The following is a 13,791-nucleotide window of genomic DNA, read 5'->3' on the forward strand; positions in this document are numbered from 1 at the left end:
CAAATTGGTGCGTCCCGGTGGGAGGGAGCCGATTGCGTGTAGGGGAAGTACGAAATTAACACAGATGAAAATACAACCTAATGTCCTGGGGAGCCAAAAGGGATCCTGTCTCTTCCCAGAAATTGCAAAAGCACACCTAAGCATGTTTATGATGAAGCAGACAGGGACCAGCAGTGAGGACCGGTGCTTCTGGGCAGCCAGTGGTAGAGCGTGGAGCAAACATCTGCTGAGGGTGTTTCCAGGGCTGCAAGTTATCCTTACCAGGAAGATTATGTTACCTAAGAGAGAGGGATGTCTTATTGTGGACATGTGGTCACTGCACTTCGTCCATATGTGGGCTCAGGCTGGTGCTTGGAGACAGCACAGCAAGAGAAGCGGTGGAATTTCTCCTGAAATACTCAAAAACTGCTCTGTGGCTGAATCCAGTGCTGGGAGCCCTGGCAGAGCCTCTCAGACGCTGAAGGGGCTCACCCATGCAGGTGCCAGCAGGACTGGGGTCTGCAGAGACTGAATTCTGGCTCTGTGAAGAGGAGGGAGCAAGAAGAGGTGGGTGCTGAGTGGTCCCGTGGCAGGGCTGTGCTTGCCGCCCTGAGTTCAGCGAGGCCACGGTGCACAAATCCTGCAGGGGAAGACCAAGGGAAGCAGGGAGGCTGTGGGAAGCTTGTGCTTAGCTCAGGCCAGAGGAATTACTCAAAAGCTTAGGGGTAAACAGGTGCTTAAATGCTTTGCTGGCCCGGGGCCAAGTGTGTACAGCCTGATGTACGGCATCGCTCCTCCATGCGTGCAGCTCCGTGTCCCCGCTGGCACAGGGACACCCTGAGGACACGTGGGCTTGTGCTGCTGCCCCACAGACACCAGTGAGAGAACCTTAAATGGTCCAGCCAGCTCTGTCCCCACCACGGGGCTGTTTGGGTTTTTTTTTTCCTTTCCCGTAGAAGCAGACAGCAAGAGCAAAGCGTTAGGAGTAGTGGGGCAGGTGGAAAAAAGACGTCAGAGACTGGAGGAATCCCCTCCAAAATTGCCTTTGGATGTGGCAGAGCAGCTCAGCTGGGATTAGCCAAAACAGTGAGGTACTCGGAGAGGATCTTACACATGCTGATATAGCATCAAGGAAATATTTCCTCCGAAACACTGGCAGTGCCTTCTGAGAAACTACTCCATTTCCAGCTCTTTATGGCATTTAACAGCAATGAACTGTGTCTTCTGTATTAATAAATTATGATGTCACTTTGTTTTATGGATTAAGCAATATCCTCTTTGGTTATTTATAATACCAAACGGATGAAAGAAAACTAGAAACAAAGTGGTTTCAGATGCTTTCTGCACACACAACTCTCGTGCTACATCCATAGAGCAAGACTAAGATAATACATTGTTCAAAAAGGAAGAGGAAAATAAACAAGAGGTGAAAAAAATGGAAAAAAAATCCTTCTCCTCTAGTCATGTTGCGTGGAGTATCATGTTTTCACAGTTTCCCACCAAGATGTTTTGTCACTATCATTCACTTTTTAAAATATCCTTACAATAACTTGCACTCTGGTGTATCTTGCCTCTCAAAGCCACACGCAATTATATTTAACCACAGCTCTGAGAAGGACAGGGTGTTCAAGGATCAACACCAAGGTCAGACCAGGAAGCAGTGGCAAAGCTGAGCACATGCTTAAATGATGCCCAGTTGAACATCTACCCTAATAATAATTACAGTGAAATGAAGTTAGAATTTTCCTTTATGCCCATCCGTTTCCCTGGTTCTATCCCACAGATTTTTACTGTGGTTTTTCCCCCAGGAAAATCCCTGGTTTAGCACCTGGATTTGTGCTGGCAGCTAGATTTATGATTGTTGTCTTCTCAAAGGGCCCAAAATCCAATTTCTTTACTTGTGCCGACATTCACAGTGGTTTCAGTGGGAGCAATTGCCTGAGGAGGATGAACAGGATTTAACCCAAGGTACAAGAAATTACCTTACAGCGAATAACAACCCTTGTTTATCTCTGGGCTGAAGAATCTCTGGTAAAACAGGTGCCTACATATCTTTGCTGTACAGCAAGTAACTAAAAAAATGAGGCCATGCTCAAGGGCAGCAGGTGGAATATCTCCTACAGGGCATATGTGGGATGTCCACTTGGGTCCCAGATCCCTGCAGCCCTTTTGAAAATTCCAGCTGGTGTCCAGAGTCCTGAGGGCAGAAGAAGTCTGGGCCAGCTCAGGGGACGTTTTCTGAGCAGTAACAGAAAGGTTTGGGTATGAAACCGTAAATGTGGTCAATGTAGAGCAGAGTTACCTTCTCCCAGTTGTTGGAGTTGTTTGGTCTGGAGTAGCTGTGCCACGTGGTTTTTCCAAGGAAAACAAAGACATTAGTTGCCATCCACCCTGGTCACACTGAGACAGGGAGCCTCTCCTTGGCTCCGTGCACCCTTAAAGGCATCTCCATCTTCGAATCCCACCATTTCTAATCTCTGCAGCTCTTTAGAGAGAAAATTAGGAGTCAAATACATCGAAAAAATTGTGGACAGGGATATTGCTGATTTTAAATGATTAGACAGTGTGTACCAGAGGTTCTTTTGTTGTGGCTAGATGTCCCTGGAAAACCAAACTCAGATATCTTACACGCTGGGAAGTTTAATGGGGACGGAGAAAAGAGACGGATGCAGGATCGATCTTCCATACTTATTATCTAAACCAGATTGTGTTTGCTGATTCCACTTGGCATTAACAATCGAGTGTAAAACAGCTGTGAAGGAACTCATAGCAATGACAAATTAAAAGAATTACATTTTTGGAAATGGAAAGATTAAACGAGGACACTGAAATAACACTAAATTTTCTCGAGTAATACATCTTCCGGATGTCACTTGGATTTTCCCAGCAACACAAGAATAATCATTACCCTTTTATGCCCAAAGGCCCTGATTAAGTATGTTCTTAAATTAAGCACATGCTTGAATACCCTTCCTGGATGAGGATTTTTTTTTTGATTCGAGCCCAGCTAGCATCTCTCATGTGGCACGCAGTTGTAATTTCATGTCCTTTACACAAAATGAGTCATGTTGCACAGCTTTTCCATGGCCAGACACCATCCTCTGTAAAACATTGCCTGCTCTTGTCCCTCTCCTTGCCAGAAAGCAGCGCAGCCCGGGTGACGGTGACAACAAGTCAAAGAGCACACACAGCGCCAGGCGTGGAAAAGGCGAGGTCTGGGCTGCAGCTTTGTGGTGACACAGCCTTTCCTACTGCTTCTCCTAGGGCCACGGACACACAACACTGCCTGGGACTCCAGAAAGCCGGGATGTTTTCCCCACTGCCATCTTTGCCCTGGAAATAGAGCGGGATTGGCGTGGTTGGGCTGCCAGAGACGCACAGGCGCTCACTCCCACATAATCACATTTACACAGATATTTTTCCCAGGCATCAGCACCCCGGCCAAGTGCCAGTGGCAGGGTTGCAGCACAAAATCCAGAGCAGCAGAATTAACAAGGAACAAAAGCTTGGACAGGGCTGTCCTTGTTGCCCCAAGTACTGCGGGACATTTGGCTCCCTTTGCCCAAGGAGCAACTCCACAAAAAGCTGCTGACCCAGGGGTCCCCTCGGAGATGCCACCCCCAGCATGACAGCTGGAGTTGGGAGGGAGCCAAATGTGCCACAGCCAGCCAAAGAATCACCACTCTCCAAGCCAGTCTGGGCTAAGGAGAAGCCAAGACCCTGCCTAACCCTTGCTTTGTGTTCCCCTGATCCCCTCACCCCGCAGCAAGATGTGGACTGCAGGGCTGGGCCAAGCACTGCCAAGTAGCCAAAGCTCAGCACAAAGACTGAGCTAAACTGGGAGAGGGTGATTCCCCATTAAAGCAAATTATGAAAGGTTCTCCCTGAAAGTCAAGTTGTGATTTCCAAAACCTTATGCCCATTGACAACAGATAATAACAGCATATAGCTCTTGAAAGCACATTTGCATAAAAGACAAGGCCAATTAGAATTGGGTCCAACACATGCAATCCAGGCTGGCTTCTGCCACGGCCACTTTTAAAGTTCAGGTCATCTGGAGGTGAGGCTTGTTTTTGACAGGCTCTTCTGAGGCCAATTCATGTTGTTTTGAGTGTCTGTAGGCTCTGCTGTGAGAGCTGGGTCACGCCAGGTGATCTCCAGAGGAATCATCCATCCCACAGTATTCTTTGCCTGTGCTCCATCTGCCCTTTTGGCATCACCAGGGGTAAGACCAGGGTACAGAGCATTTCACTTTAGCTGGTTGGGGTGACAGATGTGGAAAGAAGTAGAGAATAGGAGTCGTTTAATGTCAGGGTACTCCACCCCTGGGGGCCACTTATTTAACAATGCACCTTACTCCACCTTACTCCCTCCATTGCCTCTGACCATGAAGTAAATTTTTGCATATAAAAAAATCATCTTGGGAAGAAACTGTGCCTTGCAGTCTCCAAAATGATTGTGCTACAGCAGTTTAAATTCCTAGACCTTTGCTTTTGCTAGAGCTCCCTTAGATGTCTTGTGCCTGGGGCTCCTCAGCTCCAGCTGTGGTTCCCTGCATCCAGACGGTGGCCCAGGAATTTGTGGGGGTCTCCTGTATAAAACTTAACAGTGCTTAAGCTGTCCATAATGATCTGGCTGTTCCTGCCTCATCTTCTGCTTTTATGGCAGGTTCTTTGGGGTGGAAGGTATATATTATCACATTTCTGCATGAGGCCTGGAGAGGATCCTTAGGGGCTGCAACTGATAGTCCCTCAATACTGGGCTGGAGAAGCAAAGAAGTGAGAAGCTGCGACGATACACAAAAGCAAAGCTAAGTGCTGCAGCTTGCTCCACACATCAACACGCTCTGGTGAGTATTTTACACCAGCCCAGAGACCTCTGCATCTTCCTGAGCAGGGTTAAGGAGTCTGAAAACCAGGGATGACCAGTTTACAAATGCTCTGCGCCCTTTCCAAAGCTGGTCCTCTCTCTCTTCCATGCATATTTGAAGAGGTTATCGTCTGTCAAAATATGTTAATGAGATATTATGGCTGTTAGATCTTCTCACTAGGTGTTAATCACTACCTGGTTAAACAGAGGCAAATCCTCTCAGCCATGTTCTTGCTGAGGATAACCATTAGGTCTGTTCTATGTCTGTGCTCACAGGAATGCATTCACACAGCTCCGTGCACATGCAGGGCTCAAGATGCTGCCTTAAAACAAATACAGAAGTTCCAGGAAATCTGCCTGTGGCTTTACACCAGAACATAGGCATTGTGGGCAGCAGAGGGAAGGGCAAGGGCTCCTGCTCTCACTTCATTAATGAGAGGGATAAAACGAAGGAGCTTCATAGCAGTGGGTGCCAAATGTGCTGAGCTTGTCCCATGCAAGTGGATGTTTTGTAATAAAATTAGAAAGGCCTTATTTTCAAGAGACACATGAAAAAAAAATTCCTTCTGAGCCGGTGTAATGCTACCAGCAGCTCTAATAAGGTGTTCTCTCCAAAGATCCAGGACAAACTTTGTGGAACATATTCACACGTATCTCATTTCTTGCACTTTCTGCAACGCAAAGACACTCAGGGCTTTGTTTCTGCAGCTGGCTCAAGGTCTCATGCTGGCACTCGGGCAGTCTCACTGTGTTACTGCTCCAGCAGTACTTCAAGGACTGATGTACTCACAGGCACGGCAGTTGCCTGAAATACACTTTTGGGTCCTCTGGAAGGCACCAGCTGGAATTTTCTGAGGAGAAATCAGTCTTCTAAAAGCAAGTGGCTGTGACTTTCCTCCAACCAGGGTCCACCATAAGTGGTGGCTTTTCTCAGAGTCATCTTTGGAGCTCTGAAGTGCCTGGGTGCCGGAGGTGAATTCTTCAGCCCAACTGAAGCTGGTTGCTGACCTTGGCATGGCCAAGATTTGCCTTTACCTCATGGCTGGTTCAAAGGTGGACCCCATGATCTTCCCTGGAGGCAGGAGACCAGAGTATACTTGGGTTCATCTTTTCCAGTCTCCTCCTGAGTTTTCCTTAGCAACTACAGGGCCCAGTAGATGCTGGGCCGTAATCTTCTGTCTCACAAAGAGCTGGTTACTCCTAAAAATCAGTATCCCTTTGCTTCCTGCATTGCTGCATCAATGTATACCATTTATAAATCATCTCCACAGATGACCAAAGCTGACTGGCCTCCATCTGAGGTGAAACAGAAGCCTGGGGTCTGGGCTAGAACTGTGTGACAGATTTGAGACCCTCGGCCTCTGCCCACCTCTTCTCTGGAACAGCCCCCTGGCCCTTGTCTCTGCCCTCCACCTGGGCTCAGCTTCCCTCTGAGCAGCAATACCAACATGGCTTCATGCTGTAATTTAAAAGGGTTCTTGAGGACACAGAGCCCTCTGCGCTGCCAGAATTACTGCATGTGCTCCACCAGATGTTGAAGAATATTCCCTCCCATCCCAAGTCACTCTGGGTATTATATTTCCCTGGCTTGACATTGTTATGAAATGTCAGAGCTTCGCAGCTTGTCTGACTCTCTTTTGCAATGTTCCCAAGGGAACACAACCACTTCCAAAGCATTGGTTGGGTCCGGCAAGCCCTACGGACTTGCACCATCTTTCCCTCCAGAAGAACCTTGACCATCTCTGCAAGATAGGTGAGGCGTAGTGGGGTAGGAGGTGAAAGCAAGATGAGCTGAAAGCAGATCTGGAAGGTGGTTGCTGGTGGATTTGTCTGAGGGCTGCCTGGGGACTGCTTTTAGTCCATATTTTTCTGTCACACAAAAGAGGGAGGAGTGCGTGGTGAAATTTCCTGATGACACAGACATGCGAGCGCTTGTCAATACAGAGAGGCCCCTGCCTATCAAACAGGAAGAACTGCGTGACCTCGAGGGTGGGAACAATGGGAATAGGACAAAATTCAATTGTGCCAAATGTAAGGTTTGGCACGTAAGGCTGAAGGGCCAGAGTTTCTCTGGGAAAATAAAACCTCTCAGGCGCCTTGGCTGGTCACAAGATTCCCTTGAAATGGCAGCACAGCACGGCCATAGAAAAAGGTAAATGTGAGAGAGGATGAATCAGGTATTTCCCACAGGGGACTGAAAAGTATTGGTGATGGAGAACAAGTACTGGTGGGCCCTGTGAGGTGGCTGCACTCAGTTTTATTCATCTCTATTAGAGAAAGATGAACTGAGACAGGACCAAGTGTAACAAAGGGTGTTCCTGTGAGATGGGGGCTGCAGACCCTACTTATTAAAATAGGAAACTCGAAGGGATTGCCTGGTTCTGTCCAACAACATTAGAGGTTAGAGAGGACACGATTGATCTATAAATATCCTGTGTTAAACTTAAAACAATGTTGGCACAAGGACAAATGGATACAAATGGCCATGAGTGTGTTTAGCCTGGGAACCATTCTGGCCACTGGAGCAGTGAGGGGGAGGAACAGCAAGGAACAGCTTGTTGTAAGGCACTGCAGCATCAATTTTTGAATTGTACCATTTGACATAGGGCTTGAGATGATTCAGTGATGCAGGAAGTGCCTTCCCTTCCAAATCCCCATTATGGGTACACTTTTGGAGCCTTCTTGCTCATATGGGTGCCCTAACTCGGCCACAGAAGAAGACAAGGCTGTCAGACCCCTGACCAGCTGTGTAAGGGCTTGGCATAATCAAACTCCTAATTTGTTAGTGGAAACTATTTTGATTTCATCTATTTCTCACAGAATAAACTGGAGTTCCAGTAACCAGTTCAGTTTCTTCTTCCTTTTTTTTTTTTCTTTTTTCTTTTTCTTTTTTTTTTTTTTGTAGTTAATACTTTGTACTTATATTGTATCTTTCATCTTTCAAAGTGCTTTACATACATTAATTATTTAATTCTCCCCGTACCCCCTTTGATCTAGGCAAGTATTATGATGCTCAGTTTACAAGTGGGGAAAGCAAACATACAACAAATCCTTGCTGCCAGACTCATCCCACCAGGACTGATGCAGATTTGTGGCTCGAAAAGGCAAGGAAAGGTTCCATGATGTGCACAGGGTCCACAGGCAATCCAGTGGAGGAGGCAGGGTGATAACTCTCCTGGATACCCCCTTGTTCCAAAGAGGGAGAAGACAGTGCGGCTGCCAGTGAGGGCTGTGTGCAGGGCCAGTCATAGGACGCTGTATGGATGATAAAGGACTCGAAACTTAAGTGCCCTGTGGTCTGGAGAAAGACTCAGAATTCAGTTTCATCAGAGCATGTAGAACAAAGTCCTCACAGTGGCTAGGTGACTAAAGCCCAAGGAACAGGAATAAATGCACATAGTTAGAAGTAGCAAATGAATAAGAGCTGACATTGATCTGTGTAGACATGCATTCAGTGGAATGATGTGAGTCTTCCCTCTCAGTTAAAAAAAATAACATCTGATGTATTTTTGATTGTTCTTGTGTTGAATGTTTACGTCGTTTCTCAGAGTGACTGTCAGAGTCTGATTTGGAGATTTCATTGCTAAATAACGGAGCCATTTTTCTTGCAAATTCACAGAGTGATGTTGTGTGTGTTTGGGCTGCTGTGACCATGTCAGAACACTGCAAATGCACTCTGCCTTGTTCCAAAGAGAAGTCTCACATTCCCCCTCTCTTTTTCATCCTTTTTAAAGGACATTTCTGTGTTACAGGGGCAAGCAGTGTCGTTTGTGAGGCAGAACAGGAACCTGGGAACAACACACTTGAGGCCTAGTGCTCATTCTGATGCTGGTTTGGTGTCTGACATTGCTGCATCTCAGTGGCCAGTGCCAGAGTTGGAGTTAAAACACCAGGGTACTGATTTTGACAGGTACTGACTCATTTTGAGGCCAAGAGAATGGCATTTAGCACCAGCTCACTGTCCAGCCTTATGGGACAAGGAATCATGGCCCTGTGCAACCTCCTCCTGGCACAGCAATCACAGCAGCTCCTATGCTCCTCTGGGTCAGTCAGCACTATAACATAATGTCCTTTTATGGGGAAAAAAAAAAAGGGGGAAGGGGCCTGAATTTAGTCACATTTTTCCTGCAGCTAAACTTTTTCCTATTCCTGCTAGCATTAATTCCTAGAGAAGTAAAAATGGTTAAGGTTTTTTAATTTCATGGCCATTTTGATATGCTAAGTGGTGCCAAGAGAGAGTCAGTGCAAAATTAACAGAGTTCAAATCCCCATGGAACATGGAAAATGTAGTTAAAATAGTGCTGCTAAAGATTTTGTAATTAGCAGAAATTATTTTAAAGTGTAGCATTTTTAATTAGCTGTGAATGCAGCTCACTCCACATCAGTATTACCCACAAAACTGGCTACACCTAAGACAGTTAAGCTCCTCACCTGCACAAATCCCTCAGGAATCCACAGGTTATAACTGAGATGCACGGAGCTGTGCCCTAACTGAAAAGGAAACTGTGATAATGGAACAATGCTGAAAGCACAGTCTTCTAACAAGCACGGCAGAGTCAAAGATGCCGTTGCGATTGTCCTGTTGTGTCACTCCTTCCTGCCAGAGATCCTCTGTGTTTCTCAATATTAATTTCTTACTATTCCATTCCTTAGGACCTGTGGTGAAGCAGGGTTCTCTCCCCCACCCCATCATAGCTCATCCCAGCTCACTGCACCCATGGGCTTCCCCAATATTTGGTAATGGTCCTTAACTCCAGAAAATCTCCTTCTGCAGCTGTGGACTCATCCTTCTCTCCAGGCCCTTCCTCTTTCTTTGGGAAGTCCCACAGTGTGAGAAGAGCAAAGCAGCACATCTCAGTGCCCAGCCTGGCAAGGTGTCCAGGGAACTGGCAGTGTAGGAGGAGACAGAGGCTACCCAGATGATGAGAGAAAGGCTCTCTTGAGGACCCTCAGTGTGGCAGGTCCACAGGGTGCTCAGGTTATCTCCAGGTAATGCCATCCATTTAGGGATGTGCATCCCTAAATGTGCCTGGTGAGGTGGGTTGGGGCCTGTCTGAGGTCACACAGGCAGCCTGTGGCAGGGATGGGAATGCTCCTCCTGCCATCCGAGCCCAGGCTAGTGCCTTTACAACAAGGTCACTCATGCCTTTAATTCCTCTGCTACAGAGTTATTAGCTCTATATTAGAAACACTATGCCCAGGGAAATTTAAACTTCAGTTGCCTGCTCATGTAGCACTGTTACTGTGTCATTTATAAAAATCAGTTCATACACAACAAGGAGACAAGAGAGAGAGACAATTACAATGGGCTCTCCATGTGGCTGAAAACCCACTGACCATCCTGTGATTCAGCACCATCATTCACAGAGCTGTGCCCCATCAGTGCTAGCCTGGGGGTTCTCAGATATCCAGACAAAAATTGGTGGGTTGATGGCAAATGGTGAGGCCCTCTCCTAAACATCTCTTCCATGTCATTGCTGCAAAAGAGGCAAGGAAGAGTGTTTCTTTTAGGATACACAACAACATTTGTGAAATCTCAGCTGATTTCAAATATGGAGCTTCCAGTTCAAGGTATGTTGAAAAAAACACCAAAAGGTTGGGGGTTGTTAATATGTATTAATACATTAATAATGTTGTAACCAAAACCACAGGAAACTTCAGATGGAAAGGCCAGCTGTGTGGGATGAAGAAAGCAGCAACAGATATGTCTTTTAAACCACCTTTGGACAGTGAATTCAATTTGCACAGGTCAGTTCAATCCTGGCGCTTCTAAACCTCTCAATAATTCACTGTGCAGCTGTAATAATTTCTAACACAACTCTCTGAGTGCAGCTTTTCAAATCACAAAAGGACAGAAATCCCATGGTCTCATGCCAATCTGGCAGTCCCATGGCACATTAGCAGGGCTGTAAAACCAGGAGGTACCAGGTGAGACACCTCAGACAATCCAGGGACTGGCAGCAGCAAGGAGGTGGTGCAGGATGGGAGGCAGTGGAATGAACCATGGCAAACCCCTGACATGACACTGAGCCCTCAAGCCAAATGTCAAACCCCTGCTCTAAAGCAAGCTTGTGCCCAAGCCATTCAGCAAAAGGGTCACCAGAAGCACTTCATGTGGTGCTTCTGCCCTCTCCTCGTGTGCTTGGTGCCAGGTGCCCAGCCCATTTGGCTGGATCTTTCCCTCAAAGATGTCAGAGGCAGCCATATAGCATGGAAAAAATCACCTCAAAATGCTTGGCAAAGCTTTAGTTGACTGAAAAGGGGGTTGTATAATGGGATGTCTTGAGTAACTTGAAAAGCAAACATTCCTACCAGAGCTGCCTATAGTGCAGTTGCCTGTACAAGGTGTGTAAATGCCATTTTTTAAAAATGTTTTTCCAGCTGCAGTGTGTTCACCCAGCTGCAAAATTATGTCAGTGGTATCTGTGACTGTCATCCGCCTCTTGCCAGCACAGGCCACTGTCTATGGGCGCAGTCACGGGGAGTCGTGCCCTTGGACATCCACTGCTTCGGGAGTGCCCAACCTTGAGCTCAAACTACAAGGCAAAAGCAAAACCAGCCTTTTGTCTCAGGCATCCATAAGCAGCTTAAACGGGCAACAAGAAGCCCTCCTCCGCAGTGACAGCAGTGTTTTCTGGCAGCTCCCGGCTGGCTTTGCCTGGTGTCCAGAGCCCAGGAGCTCTCCTCTGGGCAGCCACAGCCCAAAGCTGAACTGGGAACACTTGAAGGATCTGTTTTGCTCTCACAGGCACCATCAAAGGGATGTTGCCAGTCAGACCCTCACTTTGATGGCTCTCCATATGCCATGTGAGTACCATGGCTGTGCTAGATTAATTTTTTTGTCTCTCTGAGAGCTGTAATAGCTCTTATAATCCCTCTCTTACTCTCTTTACACCTGTTCTATCCGCCAGCATGGCTGAGAGCAGAGTGCCCGCTGCCAGCACTGTGGATCCCAACCAGGGATCATGGACATACATTTTCCTACACAAAATGAGGTCTCTGGTGCAGCTGTGTACGGAGTCCTGGCATGGATAGGTCGATAGCCTCAGTGACACAGGGAAGGTGACGGTAGAAGTCTGGCTTGTCAGGGTGAAATAGAAGTTGCAGGAAGGAGTTGCCAGACCCTGGCTGATGTCCCTGCTCCAGGTCTTGGCCCAGATCAGGGTAACAAAAGCAAATCTTACCAGTAACTTGGCTGAGACAGCTCCTGATTTCAGCACAGTTTTATCTATAGTGTGAGTCCCTGTGCCCAGGCCTCAAAATTATCCATCCACACCTGCAGTCCTGGTGAGGAGCAGTAAAAGAGGGAAAGGGACGCCCAGGAGGGCAGGCAATTCTGTGCCTCGAGGGCCAAAGAGATTCCTGCTCAAGAGGACTGGAAAGCTCTTGTGCAAAGACGGATCATGGGGTAGAAGAGAATATTAATAAAGGTGGTACTGACACAGAGTAGAGAGCAAAGCCCGAGGGAGGCTGGGGCAAGAGAGTCCAGGGAATGGGAATGCTTGATTTGGTTTTTAAAATGAGCAGTGAATGGCAGGAGGAATGGGGATATGCTCAGCAGAGCATTGCAAGATTGGGATTCACTGCCACCGGAGATCGCCGAGACGCAGAGCTCAGGAGGTCTGAAAAAAATGTGTGGACATTTATAAAGGTTGTGGATATCTCCAGGGTTACCTTATTGGAGATAATCAAGCAGAAGGGATATAAACCAGAGCTCTTCAGGGGACATGCCAAGTGATATATGCTTAGGGTTAGGAAAATATTTTCCTATAAGCAAGTTAGGATTGGCCATTCTGGTGTTTCTTGTTCTGACTTTACAAGACTTGGCAACCGGGCACCTTCAGAGAGAAGAGAGTGGAGTAGATGAGCTGAGATTCCAGTCCAAGGCAGCAGTCCCTCTGGTCCTGTGTCCTGCTGTGTGAGAAAGCATGCGAGGAATTATAATTCCCTTTGGACATGTGACCCAAATTGCAGCGGGAATTTGCATTCCTGGTGCCTGCTTCCATTTCATGTCTGCCCCCCGCTGCACAACAACACCTGCAAGAAGGTTTGTTACCATCTCTGAGAGCACAAGCTCAACAATCTTTTCAGAGACATTAAGAACAGTATCTACAAAGAAAACCAAAAGGTAAAGAGGAGTCAAAAATATGTCAATGCTGTGTAAAAGCTTATCCGTACAAAACAAACTCGCTCAAAGAAAAATCAGCTGTCACTTTAAAATCTGACATTAAGTTTCTCAAATCACAGACCTTAATCAGGAGTAATGCTTGAAGAGGAACAAAGAGAATTTATGATGAAAAATCAGGACAGTTGAGTGCTAGGCTCAGCGGGACTAACTGCATGACAATATGGATAAGAATGATAATTGCATTAGCTTAGCCTGAAATGACTGGCCAGAGCTGGTTTTTTTTTTTGGTCAGCTGAATTTCTGAAATGGCTTCATTTACTTTTTAAGCAAACTTGGAAGGACAATTACACCATTATGACATGTCCATCTACTCTCTTAGGGGAAAGGAGCATTTCAGAAAAGCATCTTAACATTGGCTTAGAGCTCTTTGAAATGGGTTAAACCAAGTGCCCCTTATAGGTCCTTTTAAGATGACAGTAAGAGGTGAAGGTAGCTCCTACTGATGAAACTTAGAGGATCTAAATCCACGATGCTCTCACTTTATTCCACATATTGTACTTTGACCCCATACACTAGTCAGACCCTCCCCATGGTGACATTCTTACTTAATCTAATTTTTACATTTTATTTACCCTTTTAAAAATCAGGATGGCTTCAAACAGGCACTAGTCCTCTGCCTGTTAAAAACAACAAGATACCTCCACTTGAGTTGACATTTTCTGCAATAGGAAATTGTGGGTTTATCTCCCAGCTCTACAGTTAAATTCTGGTTCAAATTCCATCCCAGCAATCCCAGTCCCAGCTGCCAGCTCCAC

The sequence above is a fragment of the Chamaea fasciata genome, unplaced genomic scaffold (assembly GCF_029207755.1).
Source record: "Chamaea fasciata isolate MVZ Bird 193981 ecotype frontalis unplaced genomic scaffold, bChaFas1.0.hap1 SCAF_5, whole genome shotgun sequence".
Taxonomy (NCBI): Eukaryota; Metazoa; Chordata; class Aves; order Passeriformes; family Sylviidae; genus Chamaea; species Chamaea fasciata.